The sequence below is a fragment of the Protopterus annectens genome, chromosome 1.part2, assembly GCF_019279795.1.
Source record: "Protopterus annectens isolate FY-2018-M chromosome 1.part2, PAN1.0, whole genome shotgun sequence".
NCBI lineage: Eukaryota > Metazoa > Chordata > Ceratodontiformes > Protopteridae > Protopterus > Protopterus annectens.
Window position 1 is genome coordinate 198479016 of NC_056727.1, and position 15973 is coordinate 198494988.

Here is a 15973-nt window from a genome sequence, read left to right on the forward strand (position 1 = left end):
ATGTGTACTCTCCAGTCCAGCTAGTGAATATTGTCGTTATGACACAATGTCACATCTGCCTCATGTACACAGACAACCCTCTCCTCCTCACATCACACTCACATATATGTGGGAGATGTAACAATATTGACATACAGGACGCTGAGCTTTCTCGACCCATGACTGGCATAGTTTATCAGGTGGTGAGGGTGACCACACACACCACATATCAGTCTCACATACACCGATAGTGACAGCACACAAACCACATTATCACACATACACATATTCGGAGGCTCTACATACACTCTGCCTAAGCAGCAGAGACCTCCAAAGCAGACACACATACAACTGCTACCCCACTACAATGCCCATATGTCACACAGTTCACAATGTCAGTGTGCCACACAGTCACTGCCCTTTGGGCTAAACAACATACCTGCTACACTTGTTATAGGTGACACAATGTCAAACACACTGTCGTCCCACTCACCAGGCCAAACAAGGGAATAGTCACTTTGAGCTGTCTCTCAGGTGCCAGGATCTGCCACATAACACATGCACTCAGGTCACTCCAAAGCAAGTCCAGGACTGGCTCCATCATTGTCCATGCTGGTGCGTACAATCTCAGACATTCCTTCCTGGACCACATGACATGAAACATAGAATCTGTGATCATGTAGCCCAGATCAGTATTACCCTGACCTTGTCTAGCATCTTACACTCACCAAGTATGATGTCACAGTATACCAACACACTGATCACGTTTAACAGTTGGCTAACATATTGGTGTTATTCAAAGGGGATACAGTGCCTGTCACCCTGGGGTGACATGCTCGACATGCCATGTAGCTTCCCTATGGACAGCTTGCACCTGTCACCCTTGGACTTTTGAATACTGGCTAGGGCACTTGCTGCCACCATACTGCCTTATTTAAGCGGGGTTCAAAGGACAGAACCACCTCCATAGACATTACAGAGTACATGACACTGAGGGTAATGCTGCTCAACACCAGATGTATTACCCTCAAATTGCGCCCACTCAGGAATCTCCTCAGTATGGAGAATAGCAATATTTGTACACTGACAGACACATGGTTCAGGCTCCCAAATGCACACCAGCACTACCAGGTTGCATTTTGTACCATGCTTTCTGACCACATAACTCGGAATGGCCAACACAAATAGGGGGTGTAGCCATATACATCACAGATACACATACCTCTGGGTTGGTAGCACTGCACAAAGCATCACAGACCATACATATGCACCTAACATTGTGCAAATCGGCCTTTTGGTTTGTTGCCTGCTACAGACCACACTCCCCGACTCAGCAACCCTACTCAGCTTTCCTGGGAACATTGAACAATATGAAGGTCTCCCCAAACACCATTATATTGGGTGACGTCAAATACCCACACATTGACTGTGGATAGTACTCAGGCCACAACACTCTCGACCAACAGTTGCTACTATTTCTAAACTCATATGCTATGGCACAACTGGTCACCACACCCACAAGAGGGGACAACATATCGGACATGATCATCACCGACATGGGGACTCTATGTTCCACACCTGTGATATACCCCTCATTGGTAAGGGCAGAACATACTTTATCTCACTGGACATCCATATCCCATCCCCACACCCATCCTGGGTAATGTTGGTGAACTTCCCAAAGGAAAACGTCACACTCCTCCAAACCACGGTGGTATCCTTCCGAGACCCTGGGTCAGTGGTAAGTATGGCTCAGACTGCTGAATCCTTTACATACACATTCTATGGACACCTAGTGGACCACATGGATCGTTACATTCAATATAACAACTGGACTCATTCCTCCAATGGCAGTGGACCTGTCTGGTAGACTCCAGCAATTCATACACTTTACAACAAATGGAGGAAGCTACTACATGATAGAGCACAATCCCAGACAGGGAAGGCATCTGTGATCTGTACTAGCAGACAGCTACAATCACTCGAGTAATTATGTCAGGCATGCTTCTAATGGACAATTGCACCAGACATGTCGGACACTCACAAGGCCTTCTTCAGTTAATTTGGGTACCTGGCTGGACACTCACTGATATGCTGTGTGTTACTGCATACTGACTAAATATACCCTGAACCCACTGACATTGCCATCATCCTGGCAAACAGGTTCAGTGCAGATGTGTCCCCCCCATCCCCCCTAAGGTGGTACTGTCCATACCAACAGAGTGTAACCTCCCAGACATCATGAGTAAACAGGTGAGTGCTGCCCTCCCCACAGCGGACAACACAGCATGAATGGGACCAGACGGTGCCCCAGCCTGTGTCGTACACAGCCTTCATGACAGACATAACACTCACATTACGTCACTGTTCGACATAACAGTTACTGCAGGACATGTACCCATGGAATGGCGTACAGCGATAGTGGTCCCACTCCACTGAATACTGCCACAACAGACCACAGGCAATATCAGCCTAAAAGGCTAATTAGCCTGTTCTGCAAAGCTATGGAGTGTATTGTAATGGGACTCATGCACATCGACATGGGAAACCTACAGACACTGGATCCTAGACATTACAGCATTGTTGTGGGCAGATCTTGCCTGTTGGGCCTGTTCATATTCTTTCAACAGTTACCAGGTCCATCAGTGTTGGGACGGTTGTCCACACAGCCTGCCTGGACCTTGCACAACCCTTCAACACAATACCCCACTCGGCCATTACACATAGGCTCACCAGCATCAATATCGACACATATCTGACACGATGGATTGCTACCTGGATCAGGGATAGCACCCACATGCTCAGTGTTGCAGGTGCCATTTCTGACTATACACCAATTACACATGGCATCCCACAAGGCTCAGTCCTAGGACCTCTCTTGTTCAGTATATATTTGTGTGATGTACAGGCTATCACAGGAGGGATATGGCTGCCCATGTTTGCAGATGACTGCAAACTGGGTGCCATTTTCAGCTCTCCTGCTAGCACATGCATACTCATACAGGGTCTCACAGAGATAGGTTGACTGGTGCCTGAGCCATGGCCCACAGCTACATGCCATTAGTTGCATAGTCATCCCCTTTAAGGATGACAAGATTACCACATAGGTTGTAATCCATTACATACAGTAGTAGTTGTTACGGCTTTGGGGGCACGACCTGTTCGTACTCTCACCTTTGACAATCCTATTGCCATAGTGGTTAGACAGTACATCTACATAGCCCACCATATCCCACATGGTTTCACATGTTGATCATGTGTGGTCATTGTGCCCCTATACTCTTCACGACCATGCTTGGTTACTATGCCACATTTGGGATGTACCTTACCTGACACCTGCAACAACTGTAATGGCCACAAATGTTACTCATCGAGCAGATGTAGGGATTCACACAGATGCCCTGCACAGTTCCGATACAGTAACTCCAGCTCTACTCAGTCACTTACCACCTACACGGATGTGTTGTGTGCCTGTAGTTTCAGGCAATATCTGACCCAGACTTACTGGACATGCTCCACCTCAGGGTATCTGTCTCCCTTGAAGCTACACACTCCAGGGACATATACCTCAACACTGATGTTAAAAGGACATGCTGGGTGGACAGATTATTATCAGAAAACCTCCACTCACTCCGGAGTGTAGTCCCAGTTTTGCATAGGCAGAGCCACCCACTGGCCACCTACATGTGACATCTTGACATGTGGATGGGTGATCACATGTTTACCCATGGGATATCTTCTGAACATGAATGGGCTATCTTGTGTGACCTACTATTCAGAGGCACAGTGTTCTGATTTGACTGGGTTGCAGAAGCCAAACACACTCTGGCTATGCTTGTAAATGCCCTAGGGCAGATAGCCTAGTATCAACCTCTGAACCTATGATAATTTTCATGATGTACAATGTTTATTGCTGATACTGTTTGCATGTTTTTATCATCTTTGCTTTCACACTTTCTATGAACCGCTTAGGTATCTGCAGAACATATTTGGTTATGGCAGGGTTCCACTATATTATATGCTTGTCTGATGTCATATAAGTGTGTGCACAGGGCAGATTGCTGGGTAGTGAGAGGTTCCTGGGTTAACACATGCAACTGCCTGCTATGTGTGGCCCAGTGCTGTACTCCAACATGGCCTAAGTGTGTGAGCATGCCCAGTTCAGACTGTCAGTGTTCTGTTGCCTGACATTTGTCTCATGTATTCAAGTGTGTGCGCATGCCCAGTGTGACCTTTCAGAATGTTGCTGTCTGAGGTCCACTACATTTGTTGATGTATGTCTACATGTCCAATATTAACATTTGTACTGTGTGTGTTGAAAGTCAGGTTCTATTCTTACTGCAGGACTCACCTTTGTGTCATAACTCGACACGGATTACTCTGTGCCTGCAGCGTTTCCGTGAAATACTTTGCATAGACTTATCGACAATTCTTCATATAGGCTAACCACTGCAATACTGTCATGGTTTAGTGGTTCAGTGCTATGACTGTAGTGCACAGTATCCTGGTTTTGAGGCCCATCGCTGCTTATATTTTCATACTGAGCAGACCAGACTGCTTAGTGACAGTAGAGCAAATATGAGCATGTTGGCTTTTGTTCAGCTATGCCCAACGTAGACCAGGCTTGTCCAACACTGCTCAACGTTAACCAACATTACAGAACATTGCCCAATATTGCTCAACATTGACCACAGTTGTGCTAGTGTTAGTGTGTGCAATTGCTTTACATATACTAAATGGTGGTAAAAGCTGTTTAGCACTGCTTTATATTGCTTAACACATGGCAATCATGCCTCGGGTGGTGCTGCAGGGCGGCCTATGTTGGGTGCACATACTGCATTCCCTATACATGTTTGGAAACAGGTAGTGTCAAGTTAGGCATCCCTTTTACTATTTGTGCAAGTCAGAGAGAGGTATCATTTCCAGGGTTCCTACTGAGCCAGTGTATGTGGTATGCGTTGCCTCTTTGCCAAGGCCAAAGTATACTGGGCACACCTCCTTCTGCCTACTGGGGCAGGCTCAGGTTGTTTCTCCTCCGAGTCACACTCTACTTGTGATGGCCTTGGCAATGGTGGGGGGGCTGTTTGGCCCAGGCCTATGCTGGTCCTGCTGCAGCTGTTTTCACAGGATCATATTATGTAGCATAGCACATACCATGACAATTTGGGTATATGTAGTTGGTGAGTACTGCAAGGCTCCACCAGATGTGTCCAGGCACCGGAACCGTGACTTGAGCAGCCCAAACACACGCTCAATTACATTTCATGTTTGTGCGTGTGCCTCATTATGGCGTTTCTGTTCAGGTGTGTGTGCGTTCCTGATGGGTGTAATCAGTCACGGCTCCAGTGCATAGCCAGCATCCCCCACTACGTGACCATGTGGGATGTCCCCATTGGCAAATGTCTGATACATGCCATATATGGGAATCATGGTAGCTTCCAGGGCAGCCAGCACACACATTTAGTATTATGCCCTGGGCATCACACACAACCTGGCAGTTGATGGAGGGGAACCCCTTGCCGTTGAAGTAGACCCTACCATGCTCACCAGCTGGTGCTTTGATGCATATGTGCATGCAGTCTATTGCATCCACTTCCTCAGGGTGTTCCACTATTTGCTGGAAGAGACGCATATTGCTAGCCAATACCTCACGGGAATTGGGGAAATATACATGATCACCGACATGTGCTGACATGTCATCCAGGAACTTGTGCAGTACCCTGGATGCTGATGCCTGTGATATCCCCATGATATCACCAGTTGGTCTCTGGAAGGTACCTGTTGCCAATATTCTTAGGCCAACACATACCTTAGTTTCCACTGGGATGGGTTCCCCTCTGTTGGTTCTGTGTGAGGCGTGGCCTGTACAGCTCAACAATATGCTGCAAGAGATCTCTGTCCACTCTATAGCGCTCCACTATCTCCAGCTCATGTAGCCCCTGGTAGGTAACCCTGGGCCTGTACACTCTTCTCCGTCTCCTCACTGTGGGTTGTCCAGCAGCATCTGCATTATCACCACCCTCAGCATGTTGCATATGTCGCCTTATAACTGCAATGGCAGCCCCTAACATGTTTTGTCTCAATGAAGCTTTTTCAGTATTCACTTCTATTAGCTTACTACAGTGTTGCAGTGTCTCTTGAGAGAAACATAATGGACTGTTGTTTGCAGAGTTTTAAGTGCTGGGCTGGGCTAGTGTTCTGCCTGGGTAATTGCCTGATTCTGATTGCTTTCACCTGCTAGCTCTGCTAGTACTCCCTGGTAACTTCCACTATTTGGTGTGCTTCCTTTTTCCTTTCTGTTTCCTCAGGGGGGGAGCACCGTGCACACAAGCGCAAACACGCTCACAGCAGCTAACATGCCCGCACACATGCTTACACGGATTAAAACCTGCTTATTCTTCTTAAAACGCACGCACACCGGCGCAAACGCACTTACAACTGTTTACACAGCCTTACATATGCTTACTCATGGCTACATGCGTGCACACACACTTACACACATGCACACTTTCTTACTCGGGTTTACTAGTGCGCACCCTCGCACATGCACGCTCAGCAAGAAACATTGGTGTTATCCACGGCATACACCTTCCATTTCTTGACTTTACCTGGCCTACCTGTTGACACACCTCTTTCATTATTATGTAAATGTAAGCTGGCACATGTCACTCTGCTCCAATGAGCTTCACTCCTTTCATACATACCCCCCTCGTGATGTCACCTATATTCTACTCTGTTACTCCCCTTAACCTACTCCTAGACTCCACTGACTGTGCTCATTTGCTATGTAAACTTGCGATTCACTATCCTAACTCTCATTTGCATAGGATTGCCTACTAATGCTTAGTTACATCTCTTAGACTGAGCTTCCCCCCCTTAGCAACCTCTACTCGGTGGCCATATTGTCTTCAGCCTGCCATTCCCTTGCATTGTAAATTCTTTTTAGTTATAAAATCTACATTTGTGGATCTTAATTATTAATTTTCTGCTTTTTAGGGTGCAGCACGTTTGCACGGCGCTGCTCTACGGTTAAACCCCGGAGATCGGGATAAAAAAAAAAGCTATTTTATTTTTAATTTGCATCCCTTCACGTTGCCAATGGCTGTATTTTTGGCCATTGGCATGCTTCCTCCTGTACATGCATGCTTTATTTCCAGCTGACACGGCTCCATTTAGCTATTTGCAGAACCGTACTCAGTTATCAACTGAGTACGTTTCTGCAAGTAACACTACTCCTACTTGGACAGGTTCAGGTTTCTTGGATCGCAAATTTACCTAATTTGCATAGCTTTCACCTGCAATTGAGGTAATTTGCATATCCCAGCCCTGTCCGTGTAGGACTAGTTTAGAGAGCTCCATTGCACGCCCCTACCGGCTGTTCCTGGATCGCTCGGTGGACATGTTGGCTGCATGGAGTCTTACTCTACTCTAAGACTCTGTGCAAGCCTTCGCGAATCCGGCCCATTGTTTGTTCTACTTTTATGTAATGAGCTAGCTAAAGATTTTTACTGATGGATTTATTATAAAATATTGTGTGTCCCTTAGTCAAGAAGCAAAACATCTTATGGATTTATTATAAAATATTGTGCGTCCCTTACTCAAGAAGCAAAACATCTTAACCATAATATCTAATTTTAACAAAATTATAAACATAAAAAAACACAGAACAAAAGAGCAAAATACAATCACTTTTATGGGAGAATGGACTGCAACTCCCATGCACTTCCCAGTGGAGAAGCTCTGCCCTTATAACCCCAATATATATATATATATATATATATATATATATATATATATATATATATATATATATATATATATATATATATTGCTTTTAAGGTTGCACAAATTCTGTGAAAATGGAAAACTATTACATGAGAAAAAACATCTTCTGGCTCTTTTCTGAATTCCATAACCTCACAACATAACAGAGCACTTGTAGCAAACCAAGTTGTAATGCATTTATATGCCAGCAGCATGCCATTAACAGAAGAGTATTTTAAAATTCAGCTAAGATGGGCACAATTGATACTTTTCCGTTTTCAGACAATTGAGGAAAGGAATTCAGTAATGCTATGGTTTAATGGGATGAAAATGGTTAGTAAAAGGCTAGAGTGGGCCATTTGAAGAAATCTACTAAGGATTTGGTCAGCTCCTAATAAATCACAAAGTTCATTTTTTAAAGGGATTCAACACATTGTACACAATAGTTTGAGTCTGAAGTGCTGGCTAAGTGCAGTGGACTTGCAGAAGTTGACAAGTGTCAGGGGCTTTACGTATGAAAATTATAAATTACTGACATAAAAATGTTGGCAAATTCCTTTGCGACTGCCATTTTTGTCTTTCAGTAAATTGTTATGCTTAATTTGTGTGATGGTGTTTATCCAAAATACTTTTGTGGTTTAATTTATATGGCTCTTAGAGTTAATTAAATGAGTTCAGTTTGGCAGATGTCACATGTTCTTAGTTTATTTTCTAGCAGTCCTATTTTTGTTAGACTGGTTAAGCTTTTGTAAGTGTGGCAAGTTCTCCATAGCTCACCTTTCCGTCATTGCTTGATGAATGTCCTAATTTAGTCAAAGTTCAGATTTGGATTTTATTGAAATAAACTGTATGACTGGCAGGGGGTAAGGGAATTAATTATACTTAGGAAAGTTATTACTGCATTATCTAGAGAATGGACGATCACTGGGGGAACCAGTCCATCACAGGTATGACTTGACTGTAGCAAACAACTGAAAAGTGTTTGCTATTTCTGATCTGAATTATAAAAGACCTGCAGCATGCTTAAGTTCATGTTTATGTTGCAAAAATACCATGTGGTCACTTGCCTATCAGGCATGGTGACGCTGGAAGAGATATTTGAGAGCTGAATATTAGGATTCATAGGTTCATAGGTTGGTACTAGGCTATTGGCTCTAGGGCCTATACAAGCCTAGCCATAACAATTCCCTGGCTGTTTCTTCCCACACTGTTTACTTCCCTGGACCCCTGTCTAGCAGGGTGACTGACGTGATCCCCCGGGTGAATTTCCTTTCTCCCATCCAATCGTCATGGTTCCTTTTGAAGAGGGCCAAAGAGGCGCTCTGCTTGACATGTATGGGCAATCTATTCCATAGTCTGGGGAGTCTCTGGGTCAGGAACCTATCCCTCCAGCATGTTTTGTTTATTGTGATGACAAGGATGTAGTCTAAAGCTGATTTTTAGTTTGACTGAGTCCAGAATCTTGATGGGAAGATAATTAATAAACACACTGAGATTTTTGGAAGGTGGGAGAAATAATAAGAATTTTCTGACCAATTGTTGTTAAGATCACCTGAGATTATGGTTTTGTTTTGTGTACTAGATAACATCCAAAGTACTGTCTGGCTTAAGACTGGACTGTATTTGGGTTCAGTATAACAGCATATAACTGCCTAAACAACAGAGACCTCCTAAGCATACACCCAAGCAACCCCCACCCCCACAACAGAAACCAGGTAACACATACGTCACAATGTCAGTGTGTCAAGCAAAAATAGCCCCTAAGGCTAAATAACACACCTAACACACTAGTAATCGGTGATTCTATCATCAAGCACACAGATGTCCCACTCACTAGACTGAACAAGGAGAAGGTTATCATAAGCTGCCTGTCAGGTGCCAGAATCCGCCACATAGCACATGCACTCAGGTCACTCCACAACAAGTAAAAATATGACTCTGTCATTGTACATGTTGGCGTAAATGACCTGAGACATACCTCCCTGGACTACATGAAAAGAGACATGGAGGAGCTCTCTGACCATGTAGCCCAGGCTGGTATGACTCTGACTCTGAGTAGCATCCTGCTCTCACCCAAAATGATGCCAGCATATGAAAAAAAAGTGATCAGTTTCAACAATTGGTTAAACTACTGGTGTCATTCAAAGGGGATCCAGTACTTGGTCAGCCTGGGATGACATGCTTGACAAGCCACGTTGCATCACCAGAGACGGCTTGCACCTGTCGCCCCTGGGCTTTCGAATACTGGCCAAGACTCTTGCTGCCCCAATACTGCCTTTTTTAGGCAAGGTTCAAAAGACAAACCTGCCTCCATAAACAACAATAATAAACAAAAACTGAGGGTAATGCTGCTCAACGCCAGAAGTCTAAACCTCAAAATGTACGCACTCAAGGCTCTCCTTAGTATGGAAGAAATCTACGTATGTGCAGTGACAGAAACCTGGTTCAAGGCTCCAGAGAGCACCCCAGCACTACCAGGCTATAACTCCTACCATACCTTTAGGTCCCAAAACCAGGAACACAAAAGGAGGGGGTGTGTCCATATTCATCAAAACACCCACACCTCCAGGTTAGTAGCACAGCACGCGGAATCTGAGATCATCCAAGTGCAATTGACAGTGGGTAAATTGACTGTTCAATTTATAGCTTGCTACAGATCTCCCACCTTGCCTCAGGACCCTCATGCAGCATTCCTGAGAACATTAGAAAGTATGAAGATTCTACCCAACACCATGCTACTGGGTGACTTCAACTATCCAAACATTGACTGGGAAAACTGCTCAAGCTCAAACGCCCTAGCCCAATGCTTCCTTGAGTTTATAAACTCAAACGCCCTTGAACAGCTGGTCACAACTCCCACAAGAGGTGACAACATACTGGACCTGGTCATCACCAACATGGGGAACCTATGTTCCACAACTGAGGTAAACTCATCATTGGTAAGATCAGATCATAAACTAATCACACTGGACATCCACATCCCGACCCCCCCCCCCCAGTCAAGGAAATCAAGGTAAAAAACTTCTCTAAAGCCAACTTCACACTCCTCAAGACCGAGGTGGGAAGTTTCAAAGCTCCCAATCAAATGGAAAATGATGACCCATTGGCAGAATCCTTTACAAGTGCATTCTATGAACACCTTCAAGAATGCATGGACCGAGCCATCCCAAGTAAAACCAAGACCAACTCCTCAAAAAAGACCCCAGCCATAAATAAACTTTACAACAGAAGGAGGAAACTCCTGCAAGATAGAACAAAATCCCAAAATAAGAAGGCATCTCTGATTAACATCAGTAAAAAACTGTGCTCCCTCATTAAATCATCCAAGGCCAACTTCGAAAGAAAAATAGCCAATGACTCTAAGGATAACCACAAGGCTTTCTTTAACTATGTCAAGAGTCTAGGGGCAAACTCTCAGATATGCTCCGAGCTAGTGCATAATGGCCATAAATACACTGAACCAACTGACATTGCCAACATCCTGGCTGACAAGTTCAGTGCAAACTTCACCCCCCCCCTCTCCACCAAAGGGGCTAGCACCCATCCCAGAAAAATGTGGCACTCCAGATATCGCAGACACACAAGTAAAGACAGCCCTTGCAAAGGCCAAAAACACAGCATCAGTGGGACAAGATGCTATCCCAGGTTGTGTCTCACACGAGCTTCAAAATGAACTAACCCCCCCATCTCAAATTACTATTCAAACTCAGCCTCTCTACAGGCTATGTACCCAAAGAATGGCTTACAGCAACAGCCGTACCACTCCACAAAGGTGATGCCACAACTGACCCTGGGAACTATCACCCTATAAGCTTGACTAGCTTGGTCTGCAAAGCCATGGAACGCATTATCATGGAGCTCATTAACAGGGACATTGAGAACCTCCAGACACCAGACCCCACCCAGTTCGGCTTTGTTAAAGGCAGATCTTGCCTCCTGAACTTGGTCAACTTCTTCGAAACAGTCACCAAGGCCATAGATGAAGGGAAGGTGGTCCACACAGCATATCTGGACCTTGCTAAGGTGTTCGACACCATCCCACACTCAAGAATCATAGACAAACTCACCAGCTTAAATATCAACCCCCATGTCACGAGATGGGTTGCCAACTGGCTCTCAGACAGAACCCACACAGTAAGAGTGGCAGGCACCATGTCTGCCTCTAAACCAGTCACAAGTGGAGTCCGACAGGGCTCAGTCCTGGGACCCCTCCTGTTCAGTATATATTTCTCCGAAGTACAGGCAAAGGCAGAGGGACTGTAGTTAACCAAGTTCGCAGATGACTGTAAATTGGGTGCAATAATTGACTCTCCAGCTGACACAGACATCCTGCAAAAGGGTCTCACAGAGACAAACACCTGGTGTCAAAGTCACGGCCTCAAGCTAAATGCAAAAAAATGCATAGTAATCCCATCTGAGAAAAACAAAGTACCTACAAACTACCACATAGATGGGAATCCACTAAATACAGAAGAAGTAATTAGGGACCTGGGTACCCAAGTAGATAGCATGCTCTCCTTTGATAACCACATAGCCAAAATGGTCAGGAAATCCTTCTATGTGGCACACCTGATCACAAAGGGTTTCTCATCCAGATCCAATGAGGTGATTGTGCCCCTTTACTCCTCACTCATTAGGCCCATAATAGAGTACAATGCCCCATTTGGGATGTACCTCACTGGACACCTGCAACAACTAGAAAGACCACAGAAGTACCTCACTATGAGGATTAAGGGCCTTAAACAATTACCCTATGAAGCACGACTAAAAAAGCTCCAGCTCTTCTCAGTCGCTTACCGTCTGCTCAGAGGTGACCTACGCCTGACCTATAGGGCCATGTCAAACCCTGAACTAATGGACATGCTTCACCTCAAAAAAACAAGATCCCTCAGAACCACTCGTTCTAGTGACTTGAACCTATGTACAACAATAAACAGGACATGCTGGAGGGATAAATTCCTGTCCCATCGACTCCCCTCACTCTGGAATAGAATCCCAATCCATATTCGACAGAGCTCCTCTCTGACCCTCTTCAAGAGAAATCTTGATGAGTGGATGGGTAATCATAAGTTCTACCTTGGGATCACTTCAGGAGCCCTGTTGACGGAGGCCCAGGTTACTAATCTAATGGGGAGGTAAAAGCCATCACTCTGTGGCTAGGCTTATAAATGCCCATGTGCTGATAGCCTAGTACTTACCTATGAACCTATATTATGTTTAGATGTTTGAATCCAGAATTAGGGACTCTGCCTATAACTAGTGCATTCTGTTTTTAGTACATTAACTGTCAATAACTGCTAAAGCATGAGATATTTTTTATTCTATCATTTCAATTTACATTTTATAGACAGCAGCAGAAATCACTGCCGGGGCCAATTTTGACAGTTTTTTTTTGTCTGCTGAGTTTCTAATGTGCTAGACCACAGTCATATTTTTCACCTTCAATAGTCAGAGGTCTCTATAGGGAAACTCTTGCTAATATAATATGTCCAATAGATAAAATCGTATAAGAATGGGTTAAATTGTATGAGAACTGTATAATGGTATGAGAGTGGGCTGTAATACTTACATTTTGTATGAGAGTGATGTTAATCATAAAAAGTAATAACATGGACAAAGTTTCTTTGAATGTATGAGAGTGGGTTTAATCTCAAGAAACAATAAGGAAATTTTTCCTCAGTTGCATGAGTGGGTTTTAATTACAGCTGCACAAAAAAAATTCTTTAGGTATCTGAGTGGGCAATGTTATTGTATTGAAAATACAATGGATACAAATGTTGGTATATTAAAAGAGACAGAGTTTGGGTCTCCAGACAGACATACCAATAAATATAGCTGAGATAACTGTAATTATGTGGTAAAGTTGTCTGAGCTCACTAAAAATGATAGTGCACTGCAAGTTCCTGAAGTTGAACTTTTAACAAGGTTGTTTTAGAGAATCTTAAAAATAAATTGAAACAAAGGAAATAAAGTACCGCATCCTGTTGGTCAGCTTTTAATGACTGGCAAGAATAATCTTAAAATATGAAAATAAATCTGTAGTTAGATGTATAAAATGTAATCCAGCTGTATTAAAAGCACAGCTGCAGACATCTTATAGGACAGTAAATCCATTACAAAAATGTTCAGAAGATAAATCTCATGGTACCTGGGGCCTCTAGTCTATAGAACAGTTAGAGAAATTAAAGGTAACTCAGCCTGATTCCTGTCAATGATTGGCCTCTGATTCTTTCAGTTCCATCCACCTCCTCTGCCTTATGACCATTCATCTCCAAGAGATTAGGTGGAGGAATAATTCACAAGTAATTCCCTTACTATTTCCGTTGATACTTCCAAGTTACTTCCAGCATTTCAGCTCAACTCCAAGGACCAGTTTACACATTACATTTCGACATCAGCAACAGCAACATGTTCTTTCACATTCATATCAAATGTTAAGGGTCCTATTAAATAAACGAAAAGTGGAAATGTCGAATGGCCAAATAAACGAAAAGGCCATTCTTCGATATCGCTATTGTAAGAGCGCAGTACAGTGAAAGCTGGAAATTTTGCCCTTTTTTCACTGTAGTGTGATCTCTGAGTTGGTATATATAATTAGCAGAGGGTAATATTCATTTCGAGAAATGCACTTTTCGTTTATTTGGCTGTTTGACATTTCCACTTTTCGTTTATTTAATAGGGAAGCAATGTTAATGAGAATAGCAAATAAGGGTAGACAGCTATATCAGAAACACAAACATACATCTGGAACAAAGCATACTGGTAAATTAAAATGATTTGGCAATAAAAGTGCCCCTTTAAAAACAACTACATTACAGAAGTTTAAAAAGTTAGTTACACAGTTTCCAATAGTCATTGACCAAGAAGAATATAGGTGAAATTCACCTCCTAAACAAACTTTCGTGGACGCATCAGATTCCATGTCATGCTCTGATACTGACACCCTCTCCAATAACATGTCATCACATACTCAGATGAATCCTTTGAGGGATGGATCTAATCCCGCCTCAACATAGGATGCTGACACTTTAGCTACCATAAGGGTAGTACATCCATGGACTACAGTGGACTTTCAAACTATAATTTTAGTAGGACATGTGCAATAACAAAACCTACAATTAAAGATTTCTGAGCAGTTTTGAAAGGCTCCACAAACCTAGATATTAAAAAAAAAAGAAAGAAAAGAAAACCTGCTTCTTTCATTTCTACAGCAGATAAAAGAGGACAATATGATTATGCTTTTGTAGTTAACCATGTGCTTCTTCCCAGGTCAGATATGAAAGATACCCTGTTACCAAATTCCAAGTTACCTTTATTTGTTGATGGATCCTGTGTTCAAATGGAAGACAGCACATTAGTACCAGCATTTTCATGGGCACACAGAATACACTTTTGATGACAAGACAACTAAATAGGAATGTGTCTGATCAAGTAGCTGAAATTCTAGCTATTACTGAAGCATGTAAATTAACAAAGAACAAAATGGTAACTATTTTTACAGACTCATATTATGCCTCTGCGGTAGTTCATAATTTTGGGACAGTTTGGAGGGAAAGAGGTACCTAACATCAGTGGAGACTATTATTTGAAAACTCTTGTTTTTGTCATGAACTAATGAATGTACTTTTATTACCAAAGGAAGTAGCAGTGGTTACATGTGCTGCACGTAAGACTGATGAGTCATCCATTTCAAAGGGTATCAGTCATCCATTTCAAAGGGTAACAGTCGTCCATTTCAAAGGGTATCAGTCATCCATTTCAAAGGGTAACAGTCGTCCATTTCAAAGGGTATCAGTCATCCATTTCAAAGGGTAACAGTCACCCATTTCAAAGGGTAACAGTCACCCATTTCAAAGGGTAACAGTCATCCATTTCAAAGGGTAACAGTCACCCATTTCAAAGGGTAACAGTCACCCATTTCAAAGGGTAACAGTCATCCATTTCAAAGGGTAACAGTCACCCATTTCAAAGGGTATCAGTCACCCATTTCAAAGGGTAACAGTCATCCATTTCAAAGCGTAACAGTCACCCATTTCAAAGGGTATCAGTCATACATTTCAAAGGGTAACAGTCATCCATTTCAAAGGGTAACAGTCATCCATTTCAAAGGGTAACAGTCACCCATTTCAAAGGGTAACAGTCATCCATTTCAAAGGGTAACAGTCACCCATTTCAAAGGGTATCAGTTTTGCAGGTTTGTTGGTCGGACAGGCTGCCTTGTCTTATCCTG